Here is a 15,165-nt window from a genome sequence, read left to right as displayed (position 1 = left end):
ACCGTGGATAACAGGGGAAATTAGAGACAGCATAAAATCCAAAGATAGGGCGTATAAAATAGCCAAAAAAAGCGCCAGAGCGGAAGATTGGGAACAGTTTAAGATAGAGCAAAGGAGGGCAAAGGGCATGATCAAGAGGGGCAAAATAGCTTACGAAAACAAGCTGGCGGAAAATATAAAAACTAACTCCAAAAGCTTTTATAAATATATCAAAAGGAAAAGACTGGTGAAAACCAAAGTTGGTCCATTGCAGTCAGATACGGGGGAATATATAATGGGAAATAAGGAAATGGCAGATCAACTAAATGCATACTTTGGGTCAGTCTTTACGAAGGAAGACACAAAAAACCTCCCTGGGATATCGGGAAAAATAGGGACATTGGCAAAGGAGGAACTGACGCAAATCAATATCTCTAAGGATATGGTGTTAAGGAAGCTAAAGGGATTGAAGGTGGACAAATCCCCAGGGCCTGATAACATGCATCCTAGGGTACTGAAGGAGGTGGCCCTAGAGATAGCGGATGCACTAAGGATGATTTTTCAGAATTCATTAGACTCGGGAACAGTGCCGATGGATTGGAGGGTAGCTAACGTTACCCCACTATTCAAAAAGGGGGGTAGGGAAAAAGCAGGTAATTACAGACCTGTAAGCCTTACATCAGTTGTGGGCAAAATGCTGGAGTCCATCATTAAGGATGAAATAGCGGAGCACTTAGCAAATGGGGACAGGATAGGACAGAGTCAACATGGATTTACAAAGGGTAAATCGTGCTTGACTAATCTATTGGAATTTTTTGAGGGAGTAACTGGTAGAATAGATGGGGGAGAGCCAGTAGATGTGGTGTACCTGGACTTCCAAAAGGCCTTCGATAAGGTCCCACATAAAAGATTAGCATGGAAAATTGAGGCTCATGGGATAAAGGGGAAAGTTTTGGCGTGGATAGGGAACTGGCTGTCAGATAGAAAACAGAGAGTTGGAATAAACGGCTCATTTTCTGAATGGCAGGCAGTAACAAGTGGGGTACCACAGGGATCTGTCCTGGGCCCCCAGCTGTTCACAATTTACATTAATGACCTGGATCAGGGAGTCGGATGCAGCATTTCCAAATTTGCAGACGACACTAAACTAGGAGGGGGGGTGGGCTCAGAGGAAGAGACCAGGAAGCTCCAGAGCGATTTGGACAGACTGGGCGATTGGGCGGATAAATGGCAGATGCACTATAATGTGGACAAGTGCGAAGTTATCCACCTTGGGTGCAGGAACGGGAGGGCAAATTATTATTTAAATGGCAATAGATTGGGAGAGGGGGAAGTACAGAGAGACCTGGGTGTTCTTGTACACCAGTCACTGAAGGCGAGCATGCAGGTGCAACAGGCGGTCAAGAAGGCAAACGGTATGCTGGCCTTCATAGCAAAAGGGTTAGAATACAGGAACAGGGATACCTTGCTGCAGCTGTACAGGGCACTGGTGAGACCACACCTCGAGTACTGTGTACAGTTTTGGTCGCCTCATCTGAGGAAGGATGTTCTTGCCATGGAGGGGGTGCAGCGGCGATTCACCAGGCTGATACCAGGAATGGCGGGAATGACCTATGAGGAGAGACTATGTAGTTTAGGGATGTACACACTGGAGTTTAGAAGATTGAGAGGGGACCTCATAGAAGTGTATAAAATTCTGACAGGTCTAGACAGACTGGATGCAGAAGGAATGTTTCCCTTGGCGGGTGAGAACAGAACTAGAGGACATAATTTAAGGATAAGGGCTAAACCATTTAGGACAGAGATGAGGGGGAATTTCTTCACTCAGAGAGTGGTGAACCTGTGGAACTCATTGCCACAGAGGGCAGTGTACGCCAGCTCATTAAATATATTTAAGAGGGAATTAGATATATTTCTACGGGCAAAAGGGGTTAAGGGTTACGGAGAGAAGGCGGGGACGGGATACTGAATTAAAGGATCAGCCATGATCTCATCGAATGGCGGAGCAGGCACGAAGGGCCGAATGGCCTACTCCTGCTCCTATCTTCTATGTATCTATGTATCTATGCCCCTCCGACAGTGCGGCGCTCCCTCAGTACGACCCCTCCGACAGTGCGGCGCTCCCTCAGTACCGCCCCTCCGACAGTGCAGCACTCCCTCAGTACTGCCCCTCCGACAGTGCTGCTCTCCCTCTGTACTGCCCCTCCGACAGTGCGGCGCTCCCTCAGTACAGCCCCTCCGACAGTGCGGCGCTCCCTCAGTACAGCCCCTCCGACAGTGCGGCGCTCCCTCAGTACTGCCCCTCCGACAGTGCGGCGCTCCCTCAGCACCGCCCCTCCGACAGTGCGGCGCTCCCTCAGTACCGCCCCTCCGACAGTGCGGCGCTCCCTCAGTACCGCCCCTCCGACAGTGCGGCGCTCCCTCAGTACCGCCCCTCCAACAGTGCGTTGCTCCCTCAGTACTGCCCCTCCGACAGTGCGGCGCTCCCTCAGTACTGACCCTCCGAGAGTGAGGCGCTCCCTCGGTACTGACCCTCCGACAGTGAGGCGCTCCCTCAGTACTGGCAATGAGAGTGTCAGCCTTATGGGGCTCGAGTCTCTGGAGTGGGGCTTCGAACCTGCGACGTTCTGACTTGGAGGCGAGGGAGAGCATGCTGCCCACTGAGCCAGTGCGGGCACTAGATTGACACTGGTCATGTTCTCAAGGCGCACTGCCTGGTCATGAGCCAACCACTTCCCGGTCTCCTCTGCATGCTTCCTGTTTCTGCTTCTGTGTTTCTAAATGATAATACAGCAGCGAGAGCCCTGACGTGCTCCTGCTCCATCACTGGTGTGTGCCTATCATGGACTCCACCCACCCATTCAATCTCCCGCGAGACAGTTCTGTATGAATACGCCCTGGTCTCCAAAGCCAATTGATCAGGTGGTGCCCACCGAAGGTCTTGCCTCCTGAGACTTGTCGTTAAACCCTCGACAACCTTTGAACTCACTCCCTGCCGATTGACGTTAATTCATTGCTGCTCCATCACGGATCGTGGCCTCTCTGTCATCGGAAAGAGAAACCGTTTGTGAGCAAGCCTCGTACGACAGTGTGACAGGCCGAACACCCATTCACTGCTCGGTGATCCACAACTCAATCAAACACACACGTTGCATCAAAAGAAACTGGGATTGTGTATAGTGGGAGTGAATGGGAAGGGGTTTGGGTCCATTGGGATTGTGTACAGTGGGAGTGAATGGGAAGGGGTTTGGGTCCATTGGGATTGTGTACAGTGGGAGTGAATGGGAAGGGGCTTGGGTCCATTGGGATTGTGTACAGTGGGAGTGAATGGGAAGGGGTTTGGGTCCATTGGGATTGTGTACAGTGGGAGTGAATGGGAAGGGGTTTGGGCCCATTGGGATTGTGTACAGTGGGAGTGAATGGGAAGGGGTTGGTCCATTGGGATTGTGTACAGTGGGAGTGAATGGGAAGGTGTTGGTCCATTGGGATTGTGTACAGTGGGAGTGAATGGGAAGGGGCTTGGGTGCATTGGGATTGTGTACAGTGGGAGTGAATGGGAAGGGGTTTGGTTCCATTGGCATTGTGTACAGTGGGAGTGAATGGGAAGGGGTTTGGGTCCATTGGGATTGTGTACAGTGGGAGTGAATGGGAAGGGGTTTGGGTCCATTGGGATTGTGTACAGTGGGAGTGAATGGGAAGGGGTTTGGGTCCATTGGGATTGTGTAAAGTGGGAGTGAATGGGAAGGGGTTGGTCCATTGGGATTGTGTACAGTGGGAGTGAATGGGAAGGGGTTTGGGTCCATTGGGATTGTGTACGGTGGGAGTGAATGGGAAGGGGTTGGTCCATTGGGATTGTGTACAGTGGGAGTGAATGGGAAGGGGTTGGTCCATTGGGATTGTGTACAGTGGGAGTGAATGGGAAGGGGTTGGTCCATTGAGATTGTGTACAGTGGGAGTGAATGGGAAGGGTTAATTGTGGATGATTTATTGAGTGAACTGTTTGTGGTCCGTTGCCTCGGAGTATTTTCTGGGCGGTGTCTCTGGATGAGGAAGCTGGGAATTTGTTATAAGGCAAATGGAAACTAGGACAGTGTGTAGAAGCAGGAAGTGGGGAATCGCTGGGTTGGGGTTAGGGTTGGGGTCAGGGACAGTTGTCTCATATCTATTATTAGGTTTGTGCTGTGTGACCTACTGCCCCTATCTCACTGGTCCTCAGTGACTTCCACTGATATGGACCACAGGCAGCCACACCCGACTTGTTAATGTCAAACTGAACCCTGCAGCGCGGTGCATCGCTGGGACCCTCGAGTCGGCTCTGGCTGCCCCGCGCTGTCGCGCATCGCTCCCCCGTCCCTTCACCGCGAGGCCGTCTTCCTTCCAGCAAGCCTATCAAAGCATGGAGAACCAACGTCTCCCCATCTGCCAGGATCTCCACAACGCCCCTCACCACTGCTTGAAGTCCACTTTGGTGGCAAAAACAGGAAGGCAGATTATTATCTGAATGGCAATAGATTGGGAGAAGGGGAAGTGCAATGAGACCTGGGTGTCCTTGTGCACCAGTCGCTGAAGGTAAGCATGCAGGTGCAGCAGGCGGTTAAGAAGGCAAATGGTATGTTGGCCTTCATAGCGAGAGGATTCGAGTACAGGAACAAGGATGTCTTGCTGCAGTTGTACAGGGCCTTGGTGAGACCACACCTTGAGTATTGTGTGCAGTTTTGGTCGCCTTATTTGAGGAAGGATGTTCTTACCATGGAGGGAGTGCAGTGAAGATTCACCAGACTGATACCTGGGATGGCAGGAATGACGTATGAGGAGAGATTGGGTCGATTGGGTTTATACTCGCTGGAGTTTAGAAGAATGAGAGGGGATCTCATTGAAATTTATAAAATTCTGACAGGACTGGACAGACTAGATGCTGGAAGGATGTTCCCGATGGCGGGGGAGTCCAGAACCAGGGGTCACAGTCTAAGGATAACGGGTAGGCCATTTAGGACAGAAATGAGGAGGAATTTCTTCACCCAGAGAGTGGTGAACCTGTGGAATTCTCTACCACAGAAGGCAGTAGAGGCCAATTCATTAAATATATTCAAGAAGGAGTTGGATATATTTCTTAAGGCTAAAGGGATCAAGGGATATGGGGAGAAAGCAGGGACAGGGTACTGAATTTGGATGATCAGCCATGATCACATTGAATGGCGGAGCAGGCTCGAGGGGCCGAATGACCTACTCCTGCTCCTATCTTCTATGTTTCTATGAAGTCGCGCAGGCGCTTTTGGACTTGCACGCTTAACCTTTGACAGTGCAACGTCAAGCCGCATGAGATGCGATTTAGCAAAACAGGACTGGTAACGGCTCCCTAAAGGTAAATCGGTGTCAGAGCAGTGGGAGGCATTCAAGGAGGAGATAGTGAGGGTTCAGAGCAAGTATGTTCCCACTACGTAAAAGGGGTGGGGACTCCCAAATCTCAAGCCCCGTGGATGTCAAGGTGAACATAAGAAATGTAAGCGGTTTTTGATCCTAGCCCAATTGTTAGACGGTTCGAATCGCTCATGCCTTACCAAAGTTCTATACCCGGGAATTATTATTCAGAGTGTAAATGAAATAAGTCATGGACAGGAATGCTTCAGTGAAAAATCAAACTTATATTTATTTGGTCTAATGTAGGAATCAATGGATTCCTATCTAAATCACTGAGGTCGAGTCAGTTCAGTAAATTAACCGAATTTAATTAAACTGGTGAACAAAACAAAAACATGCAGGAGCAACAGCAAACAGGTCTATACAGTAGCTTGTTCCACAAGGTCTGAACTCAGAACCTCCCACCTCTGACGTCATGACGTCATCACGTTTCCCGCCACTCGGGGCATCACGTGACCAACGTGATGACGTCATCGCGTTGTTTCAGGGTTTTTACAGAAAGCTTGTTTACGCTCAGCAAACGGACATAGGAGCTGTAACATTGCTTTAAAGACAGTTATTCATTTGTACAGGAGTTCATTGGTGGTTTTACCACACTAACATACACTGGCTAAAACATGCACTACTAAACGAAATCACTGTCTCTGTGGAGAATAACATCCAGATTACAACCAACACACATACAGTACAAAACTGGGGACTATAACAAGCAGTAATTTCCTTGTTGCTATGGTAGACTATAATCTCACCCCTTTACCCAGTTGCATAAACCCCTTCACCTGGCTGAACCAAACGAAGCTCCCACCCCTCGGAATAGCCCAAAAACTTCACTTCTGAGAAAAACCCTGAGCCCTTACAGCTCACGGGTTACCGGCTTGGGACACTCGAGACCGTGCTTACCCCCACACGCGGTCGGTTTCGATCGCTCTGCTCGGGGGCGTCTCTGGTTCTTCTTGGTAGGTCGATCTTGTTGGAGCGAGAGAGAGAGAGAGAGAGAATGGTGGGAAAGAATCTATCTTTTATCGGAGTCTGGCTACCCCTATCTTTCCCGCCAATCTTTAAAATCCTTTTGTTTCTAAGCACTCCGGTGCTTAATCAGTGATGGGTCATCCTCGGACCCATGAGTATTGGATTAATGGCCCTAAGTCTGGGACATATCTTTCGGTCTTTGTGTTGGGAAAAAACTGGCTCCTCTTCGGCTGGCTGAGGTCAGTGGGTTCATTGTTCTGCTTCTCTCCTGAGATGGAGGTGAGAAGTGTTTTTGCATGTTAGAGTGGCTTTCTAATATGTTCAAAGTTCAATGGCCCCCTTCCTTTTTCCAGGACTGTCGGGCGAACCCATACATTCTGGATGACTGACAGTTCTTTTGCCACAACCAATTGCCATGCATTCTCTGGAGTTTTAACAAACCAGTCCCCCACGCATCTGCACAGGGCGATCCCACCACAGGGAAAACACCCTCAGCCTATAAAGTCCACAAAAATATTCTCGACTGAGTCCATCCTTCAAACAGAGACTTCGCGATCTCTTCAGAAATTGGAGCAGGAGTCGGCCATTCGGCCCCTCGAGCCTGCTCCGCCATTCAGTAAGATCGCGGCTGATCTGATCTTGGCGTCAACTCCAAGGAGCATACAGGGTGGGGGGCAAGGGAGAGAAGAGGGAAGCATATGTCAGATAGCGAGAGCTAAATACTGCAGAAATCCTGCAGGAGTGAAAATTACGAAGGAAATTAGGATAGCAAAGAGAGGGCGTGAAAAGATAGCGGTCCGGGGCGGACACAATGGGCCGAACGGCCCCCTTCTGTGCCGTAAACTTCTGGCGTGTAAAGTTAAGGGATTGGGGGCAAGGTATTGACTTGGATAGAGAACTGGTTGGCAGACAGAAAGCAAAGAGTTGGAATAAACGGGTCTTTTTCCGAGTGGCAGGCAGTGACTAGTGGGGTACCGCAGGGATCGATCCTTGGACCCCAGCTATTCACAATATATATTGATGATCTAGACAAGGGAACTAAATGTAATATCTCCAAATTTGCAGACAACACAAAGCTGGGTGGGCATGTGTGCTGTGAGGAGGATGCCGAGAAACTCCAGTATGGGACAGGTTGGGTGATTGGGCAGAAGCATGGCAGATGCAATATAACATGGATAAATGTGAGGTTATCCACTTTGGTGGCAAAAACAGGAAGGCAGATTATTATCTGAATGGCAATAGATTGGGAGAAGGGGAAGTGCAACGAGACCTGGGCGTCCTTGTGCACCAGTCGCTGAAGGTAAGCATGCAGGTGCAGCAGGCGGTTAAGAAGGCAAATGGTATGTTGGCCTTCGTAGCGAGAGGGTTTGAGTACAGGAACAAGGATGTCTTGCTGCAGTTGTACAGGGCCTTGGTGAGACCACATCTTGAGTATTGTGTGCAGTTTTGGTCACCTTATCTGAGGAAGGGTGTTCTTGCCATGGAGGGAGTGCAGCGAAGATTCACCAGGCTGATACCTGGGATGGCAGGAATGACGTATGAGGAGAGATTGGGTCGATTGGGCTTATACTCGCTGGAATTTAGAAGAATGAGAGGGGATCTCATTGAAACTTATAAAATTCTGACAGGACTGGACAGACTAGATGCAGGAAGGATGTTCCCGATGGCGGGGGAGTCCAGAACCAGGGGTCACAGTCTAAGGATAAGGGGTAAGCCATTTAGGACTGAGATGAGGAGGAATTTCTTCACCCAGAGAGTGGTGAACCTGTGGAATTCTCTACCACAGAAGGTGGTGGAGTTCAGTTCATTAAATATATTCAAGAAGGAGTTGGATATTGCACGCTTCTTTAATTTCCCTTTTAATGCCATCCCCAACCTCCGCCTTACTGTTTGGAGGTCTATATACCACTTTAAAATCGAGGCGTTGTTGGACCGGGAGCCGATGTAGGTCAGCGAAAAACTGGGGGTGATGGGCGAACGGGACTTTGGTTCTCCCGTGTAAAGTGGCTGTGGACCCCAATATGTCGGTGAAAACTGAGCTGATTGCTGAAAGATTGAATCACGGGATGAGAATCCAATGCTTTGCGTTCCCACGGCCTCCTGGCATTACTTTCAAACTTTCCAGCTGCCCTCCGTTCATCCGCTGGATGGCGAGACTGAGAGGCAACTTCTGCCCTACAGAGCCTTTGAATTTTTATGCAACTTGTTCTCGGGATGCGGGCGTCGCTGGCAAGGCCAGCATTTATTGCCCATCCCTAGTTGCCCCTTGAGAAAGTGGCGGTGAGCCGCCTTCTTGAACCGCTGCAGTCCCGTGTGGTGAAGGTACTCCCACAGTGCTGTTAGGGAGGGAGTTCCAGGATGGTAAACAGGGATTTTGATAGTGTAAATAGGGAAACAAATATTCCCTGTAGTGAGGGTGCAGCGAAGGTTCACCAGCGTGATTCATAGAAACATAGAAGATAGGAGCAGGAGTAGGCCATTCGGCCCCTCGAGCCTGCTCCGCCATTCAATGAGATCATGGCTGATCATCCAAATTCAGTACCCTGTCCCTGCCTTCTCCCCATATCCCTTGATCCCTTTAGCCTTAAGAAATATATCCAACTCCTTCTTGATTATATTTAATGAATTGGCCTCTACTGCCTTCTGTGGTAGAGAATTCCACAGGTTCACCACTCTCTGGGTGAAGAAATTCCTCCTCATTTCTGTCCTAAATGGCTTAGCCCTTATCCTTAGACTGTGTCCCCTGGTTCTGGACTCCCCGACCATCGGGAACATCCTTCCTGCATCTAGTCTGTCCGGTCCTGTTAGAATTTTATAAGTTTCAATGAGATCCCCTCTCATTCTTCTAAACTCCAGCGAGTATAAGCCCAATCGACCCAATCTCTCCTCATACGTCATTCCTGCCATCCCAGGTATCAGCCTGGTGAATCTTCGCTGCACTCTCTCCATGGCAAGAACATCCTTCCTCAGATAAGGCGACCAAAACTGCACACAATACTCCTGGGATGGGGGGATTGACCTCTGAGGAGAGATTGAGTAGACTGGGCCTATATTCTCTAGAGTTTGGAAGAATGAGAGGTGATCTTGTTGAAACATACAGAATTCTTACAGGGCTTGACAGGGTAGATGCAGGGAGGATGTTTCCCCTTGGCTGGGGAGTCTAGAACCAGGGGTCACAGTCTCGGGATAAGGGCTCGGCCATTGAGGACTGAGTTGAAGAGGAATTTCTTCACTCAGAGGGCGGTGAATCTTTGGAATTCTCTCCCCCAGAGGGCTGTGGAGGCTCAGTCGTTGAGTATATTCAAGGCTGAGATCGATAGATTTTTCAATATTAAGGGAATCAATGGTTATGGGGATCAGGCGGGAAAGTGGAGATGAGGTTGAAGATCAGCCATGATCTTATTGAATGGCGGAGCAGGCTCGAGGGGCCGAATGGCCGACTCCTGCTCCTATGTTCTTATGAGTGGATCAATAACCAGAGATCATAGATTCAAAATCATTGTAAAAAGATCTAGAGGGGCGGTGAGGAGAGATTTTCTCACTCAGAGAGTTGTCAGGATCGGGAACGCTCGACCCGAACGGGCGGCGGGATCCGATTCCATCAGTAATTTGAAAAGGGAGTCGGACGGGCACTGGAGGACGAGGAACTGAGCGGGTTACGGACAAAATACGGGGGGACGTGGGACTGAGCACCACTGCTCCTTCAAAGAGCCGGGACAGGCACGACGGGCCGACTGGCCTCCTCCTGTGCTGTGAGTTTCTGTGACACCGTGCTGGGGAGCAAAGGCTGAGGCGAATTTCTGATTATTCTCCCCTTTTACCCTTCCTCTTCCGCAGCGAGCCGCTGGTCAGGAAGTCATGGGGGAAAAATTCAGTTGTTTGCACCTCCCGTTAAGAGGGCGCTAATGGGGCGCAAAGCAACTAGCGCCCGGGCGCGGCGATGTTTGCGCCGCTCGCGAAATTAACTAGACTTTTTGCGGCGGCGCTAAACACGACCGCCACGATCTCCTGCGCCGGCAGATCGTGACGTCGGTCGAGCGCGCAACGCCCCCGGTAGCGCCCCGGACCGGATATTGAGTGGCGCCCCCTGCCTTACCGCCTGCCGCTAGCAACGACAGGTTGAGGGGAGCGTTCTGCAGTCAGGAAGGGACTGGGGGAGCGCTGTTTAAAGGTGACCGCTTCCTGCCTTTTTTTGTTGGTGACATTTTTGCACCACGTATTCTGAGAGAGAGAGAGAGACTTCTGGAGAGATTCAACGCTGTGTGAAGGAGTTCTGGGTACTGAGCAGCACTTTGCAGGTTCATTTTGATTTGCCCTTCCTTGCTTCGCCAGCGCTCTAAGGTAGCGCCTCGCTCCTCGGCCTTTGCGCCTTAAGACAGGTGTGAAGCGCCTGATTTAGCGCTCCAATCACCTCCAGGGGCGATAAAAGCCAAGTTTGCCGTCGGAGGCGATAATTAGCGCCAGGCGCTAAACTTTGCGTACGGCCGATAATGGCGCCCCAAACGGGGCGATACTGAATTTTTCCCCCATAGAGTTATACAGCACAGAAAGAGGCCCTTCGGCCCATCGTGTCCGCGCCCGCCATCCATCCCTGTCCAGTCTAATCCCATTTTCCAGCATTTGGTCCGTAGCCTTGTATGCAATGGCATTTCAAGTGCTCATCCAAATGCTTCTTGAATGTTGTGAGGGTTCCTGCCTCTACCACCCTTTCAGGCAGTGAGTTCCACATTCCAACCACCCTCTGGGTGAAAAAGTTTTTCCTCAAATCCCCTCTAAACCTCCTGCCCCTTACCTTGAATCTATGCCCCCTGGTTATTGACCCCTCTACTAAGGGGAAAAGTTCCTTTCTATCTACCCTATCTATGCCCCTCATAATTTTGTATACCTCAATCAGGTCCCCCCCTCAGCCTTCTCTACTCCAAGGAAAACAACCCCAGCCTGTCCAGTCTCTCTTCATAGCTGAAGCGCTCCAGCCCAGGTAACATCCTGGTGAATCTCCTCTGCACCCTCTCCAATGCAATCACATCCTTCCTATAGTGTGGCGACCAGAACTCTTATCAAATCAAATCAAATCAACTTTATTGTCATTGTTAGTGCACAAGTGCAGTACAACGAAATGTAGGCTTGCGGCTCCCGAGAGTGTACATTTAGATTAAGACATTTAAACGTTCAACATACATTTGGCTTGTAATACATTAACATAAACATAAACATAATAAAGTGCATTGGCAGACGTGCAGGCTTTAGAGTTTATTTGTGGAGTTCAGTAGGATGACAGCCCTGGGAAAGAAGCTGTTCCTAAATCTGGTCGTACGGGTGCGAATGCATCTGTAGCGTCTCCCAGATGGCAGGAAGGCGAACAGACTGTGGCTGGGGTGGGTAGGGTCTTTGATGATGGTCCGTGACCTCCGTAAACAGCGTTTCTGGTATATGTGCTCTATGGTCGGTAGCCGGGTGCCGGTAATGCGTTGGGCAGTTTTGACTACCCGCTGCAGGGCTTTCCGGTCATAGTAGCTACAGCTGCCATACCATACTGCGATACAGTTTGTCAGGATGCTCTCTATAGTGCAGCGGTAAAAGTTAGAGAGGATCAGGTGTGACAGGTTACATCCCTTCAGCCTCCTTAGGAAATATAGGCGCTGCTGGGCCTTCTTCACCAGAGAGGAGGTATTGAGGGACCAGGAGAGGTCTTCCGTGATGTGGACTCCGAGGAACTTAAAGCTGACCACCCTTTCCACCACAGCCCCATTGATGTGGATGGGGGTGTGACTTCCGCCTTTGGACTTCCTGAAGTCCACAATGATTTCTTTGGTTTTCTTGATGTTAAGGGCCAGGTTGTTATCGGCGCACCACTTCACATCCTGGCAAATCTCCTCTGTACCTCGGCTAATGAAGGCAAGTATCGCATATACCTTTTTGGTGGTGATGATTGGTGCCAAGCCTGGCGTTGCAAGGAGCAGGAGATGGTAGGAGGGACAGTAAAGCGAGGGAGGGGAGGGGATCCACGGTTTGAGGTCTGAGAACTGATCGACCTACCAGCCAAGGCATAGAGTATATGAGCAGGGAGGTTATGCTTGAATTGTATAAAACACCAGTTAGGCCACAGCTAGAGTACTGCGTGCAGTTCTGGTCACCACATTACAGGAAGGATGTGCTTGCACTATAGAGGGTGCAGAGGAGATTTGCCAGGATGTTAGAAACATAAAAACATAGAATAATAGGAGCAGGAGTCAGCCATTCGGCCCTTCGAGCCTGCTCCGCCATTCAATATGATCATGGCTGATCCTCTATCTCAATCCCATATTCCCGCTCTCTCTCCATACCCCTTGATGCCTTTTGTGTCTAGAAATCTATCTATCTCCTTCTTAAATATATTCAGTGACTTGGCCTCCACAGCCTTCTGTGGTAGAGAATTCCACAGCTTCACCACCCTCTGAGTGAAGAAATTTCTCCTCATCTCAGTCCTAAATGTCCTACCCTGCATCCTGAGACTGTGACCCCTCGTTCTAGACCCACCCCCATCCTCCCTGCATCCAGTCTGTCTAGCCCTGTCAGAATTTTGCAAGGACTGGGGAATTTCAGCGACGAGGAAAGATTGGAGAGGTTGGGGTTGTTTTAATTGGAACAGAGGAGGCTGAGGGGAGATTTAATTGAGGTGTATAAAATGATGAGGGGCCTGGATAGAGTGGAGAGGAAGGACCGATTTCCCCTAGCAGGGGGGTCAATAACCAGGGGGCAGAGATTTAAAGTCATTGGGAGAGGGATTAGAGAGGAGTTGAGGAGAACTTTCTTCACCCAGAGGGTGGTGAGGGTCTGGAACTCACTGCCTGAAAGGGTGGTCGAAGCAGAGACCCTCATCGCATTTAAATAGTACTTGGATACGCAGTTGAAGTGGGAACTGGCTGGATAGCACTTTGTCGGTCGGCACAGGCAAGATGTGCCGATTGGCCTCCTGTATCCTAAATGTCTCTGATTCCATGACTCACAGTAGAAGAGAGATTGAGGGCCAAGGGACGAGTTGGATCTCTTTGCTGGAACAAGTAGGCCCATAATTGCTGCAGTCCTTACCTCGTTCCTCTTTACTATTTATTATCGTTTCAGCTCAGAGAGGAAGTGGTTCTGAGCTTCCTCCTGCATATCAGCCATCCTGGGAAAGCAACTCACTCAGTGAGTCATCAACGAGGTCCCAACTGCGAGCTCGGGTGTGACTATAGAAAGAAAAGAAAGACTCCTGTCTCTCCAGCGCCTTTCCCCACCTCAGGACGTCCCGAAGCGCTTCACAGCCAATGAAGTACTTTGTCTGAAGTGTGGTCACTGTTGTAATGTAGGAAACGCGACAGACAATTTGCGCACAGCAAGCTCCCACAAACAGCAACGTGATAATGACCCAGATCATCTGCTTTCAGTGATGTTGGTTGAGGGATAAATATTGGCCCCAGGACACCAGGGAGAACTCCCCCTGCTCTTCTTCCAATAGTGGCCGTGGGATCTTTTACATCCACCTGAGAGGGTAGACGGGGCCTCGGTTTAACTTCACATCTGAAGGACGACAACTCCGACAGTGCGGCGCTCCCTCAGTACTGCCCCTCCGACAGTGCGGCGCACCCTCAGTACTGCCCCTCCGACAGTGCGGCGCTCCCTCAGTACCGCCTCTCCGACAGTGCGGCGCTCCCTCAGTACTGCCCCTCCGACAGTGCGGCGCTTCCTCAGTACTGCGCCTCCGACAGTGCGGCGCTCCCTCAGTACTGCCCCTCCGACAGTGCGGCTCAGTACTGCCCCTCCGACAGTGCGGTGCTCCCTCAGTACCGCCCCTCCGACAGTGCGGCGCTCCCTCAGTACTGCCCCTCCGACAGTGCGGCGCTCCCTCAGTACTGCCCCTCCGACAGTGCGGCGCTCCCTCAGTACCGCCCCTCCGACAGTGCGGCGCTTCCTCAGTACTGCCCCTCCGACAGTACGGCGCTCCCTCAGTACTGCCCCTCCGACAGTGCGGCGCTTCCTCAGTACTGCCCCTCCCACAGAGTGGCACTCCCTCAGTACTGCCCCTCCAACAGTGCAGCGCTCCCTCAGTACTGACCCTCCGACAGTGCGGCGCTCCCTCAGTACCGCCCCTCCGACAGTGCGGTGCTCCCTCAGTACTGACACTGGGGCTGTCAGATCAATTTTTAAATTCTCATCCTCGTTCTCAAATCCCTCCTCCCCCCCCCCCCTCCCTATCTCTGTAACCTCCTCCAGCTCCCTACAACCCTCCCTATCTCTGTAACCTCCTCCAGCCCCTACAACCCTCCCTATCTCGGTAACCTCCTCCAGCCCCTACAACCCTCCGCCATCTCTGTAACCTCCTCCAGCCCCTACAACCCTCCCTATCTCTGTAACCTCCTCCAGCCCCTACAACCCTCCCTATCTCTGTAACCTCCTCCAGCCCCTACAACCCTCCCTATCTCTGTAACCTCCTCCAGCCCCTACAACCCTCCCTTACTCTGTAACCTCCTCCAGCCCCCGACAACCCTCCCTATCTCTGTAACCTCCTCCAGCCCCCTACAACCCTCCCTATCTCTGTAACCTCCTCCAGCCCCTACAACCCTCTCTATCTCTGTAACCTCCTCCAGCCCCTACAACCCTCCCTATCTCTGTAACCTCCTCCAGCCCCCTACAACCCTCCCTATCTCTGTAACCTCCTCCAGCCCCCTACAACCCTCCCTATCTCTGTAACCTCCTCCAGCCCCTACAACCCTCCCTATCTCTGTAACCTCCTCCAGCCCCCTACAACCCTCCCTATCTCTGTAACCTTCTCCAGCCCCT

General features: G+C 51.0%; 1 protein-coding gene across 1 annotated transcript in view; it reads left to right on the top strand.

The window, feature by feature from the left end:
• The window catches only part of proser3 (proline and serine rich 3), a 120,947-nt gene that overhangs the window by 46,680 nt on the left and 59,102 nt on the right, over positions 1-15,165 (top strand). The window lies entirely within an intron of this gene.

This window comes from Somniosus microcephalus, chromosome 12, assembly GCF_052327205.1.
Source record: "Somniosus microcephalus isolate GS21.2 chromosome 12, FLI_Smic_1.0, whole genome shotgun sequence".
In the NCBI taxonomy this organism is placed as follows: domain Eukaryota; kingdom Metazoa; phylum Chordata; class Chondrichthyes; order Squaliformes; family Somniosidae; genus Somniosus; species Somniosus microcephalus.
This window is presented reverse-complemented; position numbering and strand designations above follow the sequence as displayed.